General features: G+C 37.1%; 1 protein-coding gene across 3 annotated transcripts in view; it reads right to left on the minus strand.

The window, feature by feature from the left end:
* The window catches only part of LOC120768219, a 109,043-nt gene extending 94,163 nt beyond the window's left edge, over window positions 1–14,880 (minus strand). The window contains exons 1-2 of one of the 3 annotated variants that reach the window (XM_040094792.1): window positions 14,793–14,880; window positions 6,671–7,035 (exon numbers count right to left, since the gene is read on the minus strand). The gene's annotated coding sequence lies outside the window, so the exon portion shown is untranslated. The other 2 variants (XM_040094794.1, XM_040094793.1) reach the window with 2 other exon arrangements.
* Window positions 14,881–16,202: the final 1,322 nt, after the last annotated feature.

Here is a 16,202-nt window from a genome sequence, read left to right on the forward strand (position 1 = left end):
TGTCGGCTGCTAATTATTAAAGTCGCCTGGAGAAAGACGAGGTGAATTTTTCGATATAATTTCTTCTAACCGTTAAGTTTTCCAAAAATATCTTGTAGTTTATTGGGATCGAAATTATATCTCTTAATAGACAGTCTCATGGCCTTTCGCCATACAGAGCTTTACAGTTGAATATCTAATAATTTTGGTAACACATAATGCCGCATTTTGCACCCTTCAAAGGTGATGCCTTCAGTAAATATAACATAATTTATTCGGTGAAAATATCAAAAAATCTTTAATTATATAATTGTACTTCACTCCAAAAGTGTTAATGATGGTATGCAAACGATGATGATAATGTAGCTACAAACGACATAACTGTAGCAAAACCTAAGGTACTTTCGCACTCAGCGATCAATATTATATAGAAATGAGAAGCTCAAATTCTTGAGAAAATATTAACGATTATTTTTTTCACGTATAGCATTACTAAATTCATTTACAGTCGACTCTCGTTAATTCAAACCTGCGATAATTCGAACCTCTCTACAATTCAAAGTTAACACGAGTTCCCTACTATATCTCTTTATATTTCGAACTAAATCAATACATTTTTATACACTTGGTAATTCGAACGAAAAAATCATTGCTATTTAACAAAACGACGCGTTAATTCGAACTCATCAGCGTCCAACACTCGACAATTCAAAGTTGCAGAGAGAAGAGGCGGAATGATTGTAAGTACATTGTGCGACAAGTTCAAACTTGTATCAAGATACACGAGCCTTTGTTTTTGTTATGATTAGTTTGACTGTTTGACGCACACACTTCTCACGAATTGGTTTGTTTAGTTATTCAGTTACTGTTACTCTTTCGTTGGTATGCAGATTAAAAGTTAGCGTTAGTTATGAGCCCTAGAAAGTATATTTAAATGTTTGACGATTGCTGAAAAGAAAAAGTTAATCGAAAAAGAAGAAGAAGGTGAGAAGAAGAGTGATGTTGCAAAAGAATTTAAGATTCCTCTGAGTACTCTCTCAAAAATAATAAAGCACAAGGAGAAAATTAATGCTGCTCAAACTGCTGGAGTACGGAAAAGAACTACTAAAGGTGAATTTCCTCGTCTGGAAGAAAGCCTGGTCATTTGGCTAAGACAGTGTAGAGGACAAAAAGTGTCTATTAGCGGGAACTTGTTGAAGTAAAAAGCAAAAGAGTTCGCGTCTACTCTAAGCATCAAAAACTTTGCGGCAAGTGAAGGGTGGCTTACAAATTTCAAAAAGAGAAATGGAGTTGTTTTTAAAAAAGTTTGTGGGGAAAGTGGAAGTGTTGATGATGCAGTTTGTTTAGATTGACACGGTAAATTGAAGACCTTGATTGAAAACTATAATGCCCGAGACATTTTTAATACCGAAGAAACTAGCCTATTTTTTAAATGTTTACCGGACAAGACGCTTACTTTTAAAGATGAAAAATGTTACGGAGGAAAACATAATAAAGAGAGGTTGACAGTTTTACTTGCAGTAAATATGGATGGATCGGAAAAACTTAAACCCTTAGTGATAGGAAAAGCAATGAAACCGCGATGTTTCAAAGGAGTGAAATCATTTCCAACTGATTATCGTGGCTAACAAAAAAGATTGGATGACGACAGAACTTTTTAACAATTATTGTTAAGATCGTTTTAGAATTTCTCGACAAACAGCTAACTGCAAATATCACGGTTCTGGCAGCTATTTTACTAATTGACAAAGCATGAAGAGCTGTAACACCCCTAACGATTCTCAACTGCTTCAAAAAATCCGGTTTCTTGAAAGAAAATCAAGAAAATCTTCCAAAACTTATAGATGATGAAGAACCAGCAATAGAACCATTAGTTGACATCAGCGGTGTGAGTTTTTCTGATTTTATTCAAGTGGATGAAAATGTTGCTGTCTCAGGTTCACTAACCGATGGCGAAATTTTATCTGCGACAGATACGCAAAGTAACGATGAAGATGAGGACGATACATCGGAACCTTTGGCAGCGGTGTCAGTTAAGGAAGCATGATCCTCATTTGATACCTTACAAAGCTTCTGTCTACAAAACGAAAGTGATGAAAAAGCATTTCAGGCACATTTTCTCTTAAAAAAAGTTATTGAGCAGTGTGAGCAAACCAGTATAACAAAGTTCTTTCGAAAGATTAATTAATTCACATTACGAATACATGTATATACACGAATTTACCTCTTAATTCTTGTCATTTTTATATTAATTAATAAAAATTAAGCAACACTTAATAATTCGAAGTTTTATTTATTTTCTCTCACAAATTTCGAACCATTTGATATTTCAAACACTCGATAATTCGTAATATTTCAAGAGTCCCTCGAGTTTCGAATTAACGAAAGTCGACAGTATTCTCTTCTTTTTGGCACTTGGGTCGTGTATGTTTTCAATATATCAAATGAAAAAACCCCAAATTTAGTAATACAATTATAATTTTCCACGAAGTAACATCCAGAAAGAAACGTCGAAGATCCTATAAATTATATGTAATTGATAGTCTGTCTGTCCATAATTATTAATTCAGTTTTTGAGATACCGATCTGGAATTTTTCACACGTTCTTTTCTTCCCAAGAAGCAGTTCACTAATCGGAACCGCCGACATCGGACCACTATAGCATAAGTAACTGGCATACAAACTGACGGATCCAATGTATGGACGGAATCTTTTGTGTAGGGTATTATAGCTTCGGTGGAACCGAATTAACATTTTTTCTTATAGCCATTTAGCAACGGCGTATTTTTATTTCAAATCAACCTTAGTCAGGTTCAAATTAAAGTATTTGTTATAGTAACAGGGGTTTTCGTATCTCTGATCTCTCACTTATCAACGGTACTACCTATGTATGTTAGTAAATTTACTTTACTCTACTCTACTCCACTTTATTTTACTTTACTGCTCTTTTATCGACTAAACGCTTTTCTAGTTCCTAGCTTCCATTTATATAGCATAGCTTTCTGCGCCCATCTAAACTACCGCTACTGCTCGAAGCCATATTTTCCACACAAACATTTGGATATACATACATATACAACATGTAGATGTGCTTTTATTAACAACACTTTATGTGGCGAGCCAGGCGATTCAACCAATGAGTCTGTGGAAAAAAGCGAAACTCTCTCGAATAGCAGACCAAGTACCATCTCCATCAAGTGCCAGCCGAATATTCGCTTGCCATTCCGTTTGTGAACTCGAGCAGCGCTTTTACCGCAAACGAAATCGATATCGTAACAAAGTTACGATGCCGCGCCGCAGCCCGAGCATGGTTAAACGGGACGCAGGTGGCGGGAGTTCATTACTTGGTTGCCAGCTCAATCGTTAAACTTAATTTGTTACCATCAGCGAGCATCAATTTCAGCTTTTCAGGTACGAAATGCGCCATTTACCCAACAATTCGATGACGGCGATGCCGGCAAATATGTGCGGATGGATGTGTGTATGTGCTGCTATAGATATATATAACGGCTTAAGTGACGGGGCGTAAAAGCTATAAAATGGGCATGAGCAAGTAAGGGGGCTTAAGAGAAGCTCGAGACCAATTGCTGCTTAAAAATTGGCAGCGGCAATGAATTTTCCGACGACACATCTCTGAAGCGCCGTACTAGTGGTGAGACACCTTAACGATTCGACGAAAGCGAACAGCAATTGGTGTAGATGTATTTATGTGTGTAGCCACGTTGCTCACATTGGGAGTTACGCTTGAGTCGTTTAAGTGGAAAATTATATAAAAATAGATATCAACTGAAAAGTACATATATCTACAAAAGCGCCAAAGCCGATTCCAGCACTTACGCCATGGTCCATTATGCTGCACAAGTGTATGGCAGACTTATGTGCTGAGCACAGAGTTGCTTCGTTTGTAGGCAGCGACATCGTTACACTAACTACTGTACTTGTGCGAGAGTTTAACAAAGGGGTTAAGCCGCCTGGGAAAACCAGCAACGAACGCTCTCTATTTTAACATCAACCTCGTCATCCGTAACAACAACAAAAGCCTGCTGTTCGCCTTTGTCATCGAATGTCGTCATTGTGTCACTACGTCATCGTTATGCTGTCGTCGTCTGCTCACGAGTTTAAATATAAGTAGCACGACATATCAAAGGACCACCCTTACCCTGCTCTGTCGGCATTAAAGCGCTTAGCAAACTCGAAACTCATGCCATCACATCTAATGAATGTCTTTCTAGTTGCCACTGCTTGATAGATATGCAGCGTGGCATTAATAGCGAAGATTTGAAGTAATTTGAGATTATTTGATTTTAATATTCACAGACTGCCTGCGTCTTCGCTCATTAACGAAGCGTACAGAGCGCGGCTGATTAATTTTGTTGCCAAACATTAATAATTCTATATTATTAATTGCTTTAAGAGAGCGTGCTTAAATATTGTTTCTGAGTTAGAGACGTCTGTGCTGTTGTTCGTTTCGCCCAATGTACTTGTATGAACGAAGAGTGAAGGATAAGGCGAGTTGAAATTTTTGTCTATGGGTCGTGGAACTTATATGTAGATGGAATCAAGCCAAGCCTAGAAAAACTAAATCATTTAATACTGCACTCTAAAATATTTAAATTTGTCGGATTTAGAGAGTGATGTTGTAGGTGTCTGCAAACTAAATTTTCTTACCTCACTAACTTTTACCATTGGTCTCATAGCATTATTTCTAAAGCTAAGGAATTTAGAGGCTGATTTTCTTCCACATTATTCTACGAGAAATTTCTTTATTTATATTTCCGGGGATCTTTCTCAGTTAGAGGTATTTTAGATAGTAATTCAAACCATTTTCAATTTCAAATTCTATCTAGACCAGACGGCAGATGTCGAGCCCATTTTCAAACTTTATAATAAGAATGTATTACAAATGACTTGAATCAGATCAACAAAGTAGTTGAATAAGCATAAAAGGCAATACCTTGGTTCTCATGCGAAATTGCTATGTTATCACAGTGGTTAAATTATTCTTTCTGGTATTATTCCTTAAAATATCGAACATAATCAATATCAGGATGTGTGGTTTATTTTTTAATTTAAGCAACAATTATAATATTAAAATGTATTCATTCAGGAGACATACTATATATAAGAACTGCGCAAAATGAACTTTTTTTCAAAATTTAATAATTAAATTGAGCTGCCTTATAATTATTCCCCAGTATTAAGAATATGTGAGAAGTTTGTACAAAAAGTATCACGAATTTTGAATTTTCCCTAGGCTATGTGTTTTTGATTTTCGATTGTTTTGTTGTTGTGTTGAGTACCAACAAATCACACCGCTTACTGAAGTCGACAATCTCGGTCATTTTGAATGTTTAGGTAATTTTTGTTTTGATTAGTCTTCAATTTTTGATAATTCGATGAAATGGATTTAAGACACTGTTCAAAATTATTTTGAACAAGAAAATTAGCTTCGTGGACGCATTCCGAATGTTGACTGTGGCATATGTTGAAGCTACCTCGAACAAAAGAAACGTTTATCGCTCGACAAAATGTTCTCGTAGTGAATATATATCACTATATATACAATATACTTATATATATTTATGGTATCGGACAAACGTTGGATCGATTGGGTCGCCCCGAAGTTTGTGCCAAAATTGCTCACTTTCGACCAAAAACTCTGAGTCTCGTTGACATTGCTTAGAAAATATTGGACCTATTGCGCGACGACCCAGATCCGTTCCACAGGGCCGTGGATTTATGGTTATGGCGTGGAAACCATCAATGGCAACCGTTATCGCGACCGTCTCCCTTCGGTCCGACCCCGTCGAAACAGCACGTTTCTTGGGCCTTCCGATGGATGACGTCAACGACAACTTAGCTAATTTTTACCATCTTAACAGGAATTAGATACCCGTTACAACAACAACAACAAAATGTATTGCGCCATATTAACCGACTATTCGATGCCTGGAATTGAAGCTCGAGATCTCGGCGACATTTGGTTTCAACAAGACGGCGCCGCTTTTCACACAACGTAGTAATCTATGAACATATGGAGAGAACACTTCGGTGAGCAGATAATTTCACGCCTTCGGCCAGTCAATTGGCCACCACACGCACCGTTGGACCTCGAAAATTGAACTCAACGGATGAGCCATCTGAGACGTGGCCGCGGCCAACAATTGATAGCGATAATCTTTACAAAATAAAAGCCAAAGAATGTTCTTTCGACTGATAATAAACATTACCCTTCAATTTTGAAGTTTCTATGTTTTTCTTCAAAAAAGTAGGGAACCTCGAAATGGATCAATCTTTATAACCTTTAATCGTTGCAAGTTCGAAGAGTATAGTAAAATGTTTGGTTATACCCGAGCTTATCCCTTCCCTACTTGCTTTTTCAGTAATTCATGCTAAATCTCGTGACGATATCTCTTCAAAAAATCAGTTTTCCATGCAAGGACATGATCAACGCTAGTTTGGTATGGTGGTTTGATCTAAATAATTTCTACGGAAATTTCACCGTTATCTTGCACCATAATTAGTGCTAAATTTCTTGAAGATATCTTGTATTGGTAACATGATTTAATATCGCTGACGCTTACTCCCAAATAATAATTTGCTAGATTATAATGAGTGATTTTTCAAATTATAATATTATATCCGAAATATTATCGTTTAAAGAAAGTTTAAAATGTGTTATAAGGCTTACCTTTTTAAAATAAGTTGGGTTGACTTCCGCTTTTTGCTCTAGCGCATGCAAATAAGACTTCAGTTAGTTATTTTGTAGCTTTGAGTATTTCTATTCAGCTCACAGTCAAACATCATGCCACTACACTCCACTTTCCTCCAATTAAGTGTATAATTTACAAGTGTATATATGTATGTATGTATATTTACTTTCTTCTCTTGGAACTCTTGGAGGGTGCACACTTAAACGCTCTTCAATTTAATTGCGCTGACAATTTTCGCACACACAATTTCTTTCCGCAACGCCACTGTCGCAGCTGTCGATGTTATAACGCTATGCAAGTATGTATGTATGTACACCTCACTCAAGTGTTTAACTGCATTATGCTGATGGATGTAAGATATGCCATTTAAAAGCTATAAAAGCTCACTGCGCTCAAGTCAAACGAACGAACATGCATTCGAAGCAAATTGAAAACATGTGTAAACAACTCAAAGCACAAAACACAAAACACAAAACAAAATCAAGTAGAATGAAGGACAATCACAACAACAATAACAACAACAATAGTAATAACAACAAAAACAACATAAGAGGCGCAATAAATGAAAAGGCATCAAAAGGAAAGTAAAGATTGTAAACACGACACTCTTGACGCCACCGAACACATTTTCATTTAACTACTTTGCATATCAAATGCACTGCTCGGTGACTCCTCGACTCTGCCGCCCTGACCCTGTGCACACCACACAACAGCGGACATCAATTCTTGGGTCAGCACAAAGGACAAAGCTGCACAGCTGGCCGTTGGCAGAGAGCGATGCTTGTGCTTACACACTGACCAGCGAGCCGCCTTGAACTTATACGCCACCGCAGCCACCGCTATGTACCCTGTGCCCCATACATATACTCTCTTACATGCGTCTGAGACCACACATTGCCAATTACCTAGCATTATCCCCCCTCTGGTCGCACTGCTGCGGTCCTTTAGCCTCTGCATACCTGCAGACACCTGTGCAAGGTCCTTTTGCATGTTCGCATTATTCATTTCTCACACCTCGCTATCGGCCAGCCGGCTTGCTAACTCGACATTTGTCGTGGCAATGTGAGAAAATGTGGAGAAATTAAATACAAATGGAAATAGAAGTGAAAATGAAAATAAAAACTTCTGACCCTTAGACATCTCGAGTTCGAGTGCGTATATATGTATATCCGCCTGGCAGCACTGTCGTTTCTCATGCGCTCACTCATTCATTTATTGCGCTTCATTTCTTTTCTTATTTCCTTACTCTGTTTTGTTTTTTGCTTTTTTGTCTCCCTCTTTCGCTCGGCATTTCCATTTTGCGTGGCAAAACGCTCCGAGGATTTTGCTTATTCACACTTATTAGTCTGAGGTTCTGTAAATATTTGCATACTTCGCACGTCTTGAGCGTTTTCCTTTTTAATTTTTTCTTGAGCAAACACACCCACACTGACACACACTCCTCTCCATCTCTCTCCACCTGCCCACCGAGTTTCAGTGAGGTGGTTTATAAAATATAAGCATACATCTATATATAAGTAGTATATCCTATAGCCTGACGGCTTGTATTACACTTCTAAGACATGGTCGAGTGGTTCGGGGAGTTCGCGGGGTGACGGTTAGCTGCAGCGGTTGATGGCCCGGCCGCCTGTCGGCGCTGAGTGGCGCGACTGCGATTACCCGTCGAGCGTCTACCAGAGGGCTTAAAGCACAACTACTTAAGCAGTCTCATATACAAACACGCATGCATACATACAAGCATGCATGTATGTGTGCGACTAAGTATTTTCGCATTATGCACAGCCCAGGTGTCGAGTGTAAATGAGTGAACTTCTTTTTGCACAACATTAAGTCGTGGCAATATTTAAATATTTTATACATTACTATTATTATAGCAGTCAGTTATTGCTGTTGTTGTTGTTATTTTATTTTATGTTTTTGTTTTTGTGCTTCTTTCGTGCTGTAATTTTTGCGTGTGTTTTGCTTCTGCATTAAAGGTATTTGAATGTTCGTCACGCTTATCCTGTCGTGACTTTCGCTTCTTCGTGGACTTTTTAAATCTTAAGAATCGCCTCAGGTATTTTTTGGGCGTTTGTAAATGGAGTTGATTTATGCACGAGATTACACGGCATGGATTAAAATCGCTGCAGGGCTATAACTCAACCAAGTTATTGAATTTGGATTTTTGTTTGGACGAAATGAAAACACTCAAGCACGTTAACGGTGAAATTATGCAGTTGCTTGACATAAAATAAAAATTGCAATTTTATGGCAATTAGTGGAGAGATACATATATTCAAGTGGACTTGAATAGAACTTTTTTTTGTAGAAAACAAAGCAATTGGACGAGTTATTGAGCATCAATATTTTTGTTACTTAGCAACTATTAAGGTTTCTATGGGTCCACTACTATCACAGCGTTCCTCAGGTCGGCCTTTCGACAACATCAGAGATAACCCTCTTCTACTTAAAGTTCCGTTCCCTACCTCAGCAAGCCATTATAAACAGTTTATTCAAGGCAGAAGTTCTATAATGAATATTAAATATTCAAAGTTTCAACTTCACTTCCACTGCGTGTCAGGTAAAAAAGGCATCGAGGGCAATGAAATAGTGGACGAGATTGCCAAGAATGGTGTACGGCTATCATCCGAAAACGTGGCCAACATTCGGAAATCCAGGTATTGTCTTTATGACGATCTGGAGAGAAGTATGATGAAGAAAATCGAAAACTCATTGAAACGAGCTACCTGGGAGCAAAACTGCAAAAATCATGTGGAAAGCGGTAGATCGGAAGTACACAAAATTACTATTGACACTCGATAGAAGAGACTATAGGCACAAGATCGGAACACCAACTGGACACACGCCCGCATAATGGGGTTGACAGATCGATAAGACTATAATGTCCAGAGCAAGGCACCATGGAAACAGTGGAGCGTCTCTTGTGTACTTGTCCCGGATTGGCACGACTACGCTGTAAGCATGTGGGATCCAAAAGAATATCGATAATGTCAATAATAATAAATTCGTGTTAATCGCAGACATTCTAAAGGATGACTACTCCTCAAGGACCTAGTAACTGAACTCCATCTGATATCACAAATTATAAAAACTGTTCTATGCTTGACTCATTGGCCTACCAGCTCGTTTACCTTTTGTATACTTAAGTTATTTAAGCTGAATTTAACCAGAAATTCTAGTTTATATATAATTTACTTTGATACAAAAACAGAAAATGATTAAAATGGGTCAACTTTATTCTTTGGTAAGGTTAGGTCAGTTTCGATGGCGGATCCAGAGCCCCCACTTGGATTACTACTTGCAGTACCGTGGGAATCCAAAACAAACTCCTCTATTCAATTTTATAAGTTAGCAAAGCGCCTTGTGACCAAATCAGATTTGCTCACAGTCCTAATTTCCATTCATACCAGCTCAGTGAATATTTGAAACCATGAGTTCAAAAGTATGTAAACCTTGATCTCGCAACGCCAGACAATCCAAAAGGAAGTGTTGATATGTTTCCACCTCGTATTTCTCCATAATGCTTCCACAGCTGGCGTCCGGTAAAATTATCAACCTTGCGGCATGAACGCCGATTGGGCAATGACCTATTAGAGCCCCACAACTAGGGAAATAATAGCCTTACTAAGAGCAGAGAACTCACTACCCATAAAAATCTTATCGTGACTCGAACGGTGATAGGCATTCCTTAAGCAGCCCTGGTTTTAAGGCTAGTATCAGCGCCCTGCTATCGTGCTATTGTGGATCGTCAAGTCTCTAAAGAAGGCTGCACTTCGAACCCTAATGTCAGCAACAAGGAGTTAACTAAGACAATAATAATCTTGTCAAAAGAATCAAAATAACGAAATAATTTAAAATAATACATCGAGCTCGCTATCAAACTGGATTCAAATAAGCACTACAACAATAACATCGAACAACAAAAATCTCATATCGGAAGTGGATTGTTAGATAATTAGTTTACAACCTCTAACTCTGATGTCGTGACCATTTGTCTAAGGCGCTAAACATAAAAAATATTGTTTCATATTACTGCAATTCGGATTCACAAAAGCGTAATCAATACAAACTTAAAAATCTATCATCATAATTTGTTAATCTAAAAATTAATGTATATATGTATGAACAATAACGCTTAACGCAGCCCTTTTGATCTGCTACTTAGAAAGTTGCTCTCATTTCTTCAAAAAAAAATTTTGTTTTATACATAAAAAAAACGCTAAAACATTTATTTTGATTATAAAATACATGAGAGATGAGATTTAATCGTGCACAAATGGGCATGGGAAAGTATCTGTTCTTAGAATAAAAACCCTTCTTAAGAAATTTTAAATTTAATGGCAATTGTTGCCAAGTCTGTGTTAGTTTTATAGAAAAATTTTTGACATAAGAGAAATAAAAAAGAGCTAAATAGACTATGTAATTCTGGTAGCAGTGCGCGAAACAGATATTTTGTAACAAAATTGAGTGATCTCTCAACCACTTTACATGTTCTCATACCGTAGGCAAGTTAAAAATCCGTGTACTGGAGGCAATTAATGATTAATGATACACTAGAAGGCTTATAAGCAATATATTGGAATGACTCGACCTAAGTCAATAGTAAGCTTATTTCACTCCAGGAGGAATTTAATTAAGGCACTGGTGAAGAATTTCGTTGGATCTTGATTTTCAGCAATTCTTGTGCTTTGGAAAATAACCCACAAAAGCAGAGTATGTTTCTAACTTTTGTTAGTGGCACTGAAACGTTAGTAACATATAATTTGATTGGCATTATGATCAATACTTTGAGAGCCATTAAAAATGGCCTTAAAAGTATGCAATGTAACTAAAAGCATGAACTGTCGATGCTGTCATTTGAATAAAAATTTACTCAAACACAACCTTAAAGAAAGTGAAAACTGTGCTATAACTATAGCTAAGCAACAAAAAAAAAAAATTCTGTCATAGCACATCAAACTAACACGTTAAAAATAATTTGTATTATACATATGTTGACTGTAATAAAGACGATTTATGTAAAAGGATAGCGAGGTTCCTTACTCTTTTAAAGAAAAAGCACAGAAATTTCAAATGTAATGGAGAATGTTTTTTATCATTTGAAATAAACATTTATAGGCATTTTTTTTTGAAGATTATCTCTTTCAAGCTAAAAATTTTTCAATTGTTGCAGAACGTGAATTTTTGTAATAAAGTTGAATAATTTATAAACTTTGTTTAGACGTTAGTCCTGCTTTTCTTTGATTAAATCTCAAACAATACTGAACAAGAATAACATGACAGCTTGACACGACTGACACGTGAACTGCCAAAGAAAAGGCTATTAGAAAAAGTACGTCTACTTAGATCACCCGTTATTATTATGAGAAAATAGTGTGTCATATTTTTCTAATGTCAAGTATATTTTTTAGCTTTTTAGAACAGGTGTGACAAAACAAATATAATTCCGGAGGCACACGTCAACGACATCAGTAAAAACTACAAAAACGTTCACTTCTCACGCAAAGTGTTGTTCTTTGAAATGCTGTGTTTGTTGTAAAAGATGCTTTTCGGCACGACCGGAGGCTTTGACGTGAGCAACCGTCTTTGAAACTATGTATGTATATATATTCTAAAATTCTAACTTATCATTGATTTCACTGGTATTGGGAAAATTTTCCCCAGACCTTACCAATTTTCGAAATAATTGAATTCTTGGGACATATGTATACTATATGATAAAGTGATTACACCAACTATCTCACCCACTCAGTCATTTTAGGTTTTGTTTTCTGTCTTGCTCAAAGTTCACTTAAATTGATTCGTTAATTAAAATTACGTAAGCGGGGTTGTGTTCTGGGCTTGAGGCCCGCCACGTAAAAAACACCACCAGCTTCTCGCTGTTGTTAACTCGGCTATAATTGCGAAAGCGCTGTCTACGCCAATAAACAAGAAGATGAAGCACAGTATTGTGAACAAAAAACTACACCAATGATAGAATGTTTGAATTTTAAAACAAATTTTGAGTATTTATTTAAAACTGTATGAAAATTACAATATTTCAGTCCACATACTAGTTTTATATACTACTTAGTGGGCCAAATTCTGTCAGTTCTTTTATTATTAATGAATGACATGACGAATGCGTGTAAGGAAGTTCGTCATTGAGAATGAATTCGATCCAAATCTGAGCAAAGCTTTAATATTCCGAGAATTTAACTGCTATAACTGCAAAATTGATAGATTTTAATTTCCAGAAATTAATCATTTAATTAGGTTTGAGAAGAATTTCTGAGTTTTCGGTTTCAAAATATCGAATACATTATATATACTATTGTGATCAAATTGAAAGGAGGCGAATTTTTTTTCTGTAATTTGGTAGTACTGTTAGTGACATCTATGCTAAATTTTTATTAGTATTTGAGATACTCGTTTAGTGAGGCTCTAAAAGTGAATTCTTCGATTTTTACTATTTCTGAATTTACTGAACAAAGAAGTGCGATAATGCACTATCTCATACTTCATTGGTTATTCGTGATCATTTCGCCAAATTTTCAACTAATATCGCGCCGCAACCACCACATTCGCTTGATTTACCCTCGTGTAACTTCTGGCTATTCAGCAATTTCACATGACCACTCCGAGAACACCGTTTTGACTCAGTTGAGGATATAAAAGCTGAATCGGAGAAGGTTAATTTAATCTCCCCATGACATGTTTCTCTTCAAGAAATGAGCAATGGATTTTTTTCTTTCACTTAAAGCCTTGGCATCGGACAGGAAAGATTTACAAGATCTCAGTGCTTTAAAATTCATAACTCATGAAGTTGTAGAACATATGACTGAAGAAAATTTGTATCAAGATAAAAATGTCTTACTGCTTTCAACTCTCTGTGAAGATGTAACATTATTTTCAGCTATCGGAATGTCATGTACACAAAGTCTATCTTGTTCGACGATATGGTTTTGCAAGCAGATCTTGTTTTGGATTATTAACGAAGAACGTTGAAACTGCCTCCAAGCCATAAAAAAGGTGTTAGTTGCATTAAAACAGTTTATATTTAAGGATTCTGCTGTTATTAAAGCATTTCGTGAAAAGCTAAGCACATGAAAAGTACCCGCCTTGCTTCGGTGCGCGCTAATCGACCTTCTCGGTTCGAGTTTTACGAACCCTTGCAATAAAGTTTCGTACAAATGGCAACTGTGCCTACTATATATAAATAGTACGAACTTATTCCCTGGACTTAAACAAAAGTTTACAGAAAATTTGGCTAACATATTATTCGCGACTTCCGAGTCTTCATATATGTACATACATATGTCCATTTATATCTATTCACATGTATATAAGTAGAATGGTCTTGATATCGCTGATGAATTTTAGTTATTTCAACGAATATTGCTCTCACATAAACGAGCAAGTAAGAGTTACAAAAATCCTGAATAAAAAATTATTTAAATAGAATTAAAAAGGTTACTTAAATACTGGAAAAATATAGAATCCAACGTAGACACAATCTTCTATGCACACAAAACCAACCATGGGGCCGTTAACCGCAGCACCACCCACCCAGACATACTGTTATTATGTATTGTATGTACGTTTATGAGCGCGTCCACATGTCACTTCAGCACATGAGGCACACGACTTTAGTTCTTCGCATTTATTTTGCTCGCAAACAAGCAATTTTATGTTTCTTCATTTATTGTCACCCGCCATTTGTTGGCGCTTGGCTTGGCTGTTGCCTCGCACATTAACATAATCAGATTTTTGGATTGAGTTCAAATCATTGCTAATGCCTCTTGTGGCCATTCAAACACACCCACATGCCACATAACATACATAACAACAACAAAAATTTGCGTTCCCCTATAATTTGCTTGCCACACAAGGCACACATTTTTGCTGCCAACGCTGATGCGGCATTTTGCCATTTTGGCAGGTATTCTGCTTACCAGACGCAATTCTAATTCTGTCGTGTCGACAATTTATTTAAAATTGCCAAAAATATGGAAATTAGAATTAATAAAAGGCTATGAGCATCTCGAATACTACGAAAACGGTTTGCTTGCACTTTTTCAGCAAAATAAATGCTATTACTGCTGTTTGATTTTAGTTTACCGTTATTTTATACGAAGATAATCTCATTTAAACATTGGTGTGTAATTTTATTAACTGATTTTAATTATTTTTTTTTTCTTTTTAATATACATATATTGTTTAATTCACTATATATAATTTTATTCGCTTTTCACTTCAACATTTATTGGTTTGCAAATATAATTTTCATAAAATTTTAATTGCTTCACTTGAAATCTCCATGTGACACATTCTAACTTGCTTTAACTGCCTTAAAGGCTTTAGTTTTGGCTTTGATTTCAATTTGAACTGCAAAGTATGCGCGACAGCACTTGCCACAACACTAACATGGCCACGCTTCCGAGTTAACTGACTCGGAACGTGGCAACGCTCGGCTACGAGCACCACATGGCAGCGTTTTCCGTTGAACGAAGCGCCAAAAACTCACCACAAACGAACGAACAAGCGAGCGAACAGCCGAGTGTTAACGGCCTGAGCGAATGCTTGTGAGCAAACAACCGCATACGAGCTAGTATTCACCAACTGTGTTGTGTTTATGCTCCCCTGCGGTGGTTAAACTCTCAAAATGTTTTGCCGAAGTTCTCCGCTTCAAGAAAGGGTCCGCGTGTCAAGTTGAACGCACTTATTATGCGGACGCCACTGCGTATGAGTGACATTGTACCGGCTTTGGTGAATATCTTCTCCAATACCACCCCTCAAATAACGACATTTATAAATGTCAACACACAGAGCTTGAGTCACTTCTTGTGTCTCCACAATCGCGCTTAATTGTTGTACTCCTTTTTTCCACCGCGAGGTACGGCTTTTGCAACTTTACATGCTGCATTTAAGCCGAGTTTGGTAACTTTATTCTGCGAATTTTATTGCTTGACCCGCAATGTTTTTCGTTTTTGCATAACTAAATTTCACAGCCGCTCTTCGCACTGCAAATGCGCAAACAAATTTCAACACAAAATTGTCAGAAGTGTGACTTGACGTGCCCTCGTAGCACACACGCTGCAGTTTTTGTTTGTTATTGTTACAACTATGCTGTTGCTTTACTGGTTGTTGGTTGTATTTATGTACGTTCACTTCGTGTGCGCCACGTCTGCGTCTGCCCCTCTCCTGTTCTCGCCAGCAAAGTGTCTCCTCTTATGTCACATACAATTTTGTTGTAGTTTCGCTTTTTATGTCTGTGTTTCGCGCGTCTGTTTCATCGGTCACGTGACCCTTGTCCACGCGATTTCCAACAACTGATTAAACTGTCAAATGCACAGATTGGCTACAGACAGGTAACGAGCTCATAAAAAATACAAAAAACAAGAAGAACGATGTAGTGGTCCGAACTAAATGGATTTGCCTGGTGGTGAATGTGGGACGCCCAGCGAATACATACGAAGTTTAGGGAATAAACAACCGTACATAAATATACGTTTATTCGAAGGAAGAGTC

Source organism: Bactrocera tryoni, chromosome 2, assembly GCF_016617805.1.
Source record: "Bactrocera tryoni isolate S06 chromosome 2, CSIRO_BtryS06_freeze2, whole genome shotgun sequence".
Classification (NCBI taxonomy): Eukaryota; Metazoa; Arthropoda; class Insecta; order Diptera; family Tephritidae; genus Bactrocera; species Bactrocera tryoni.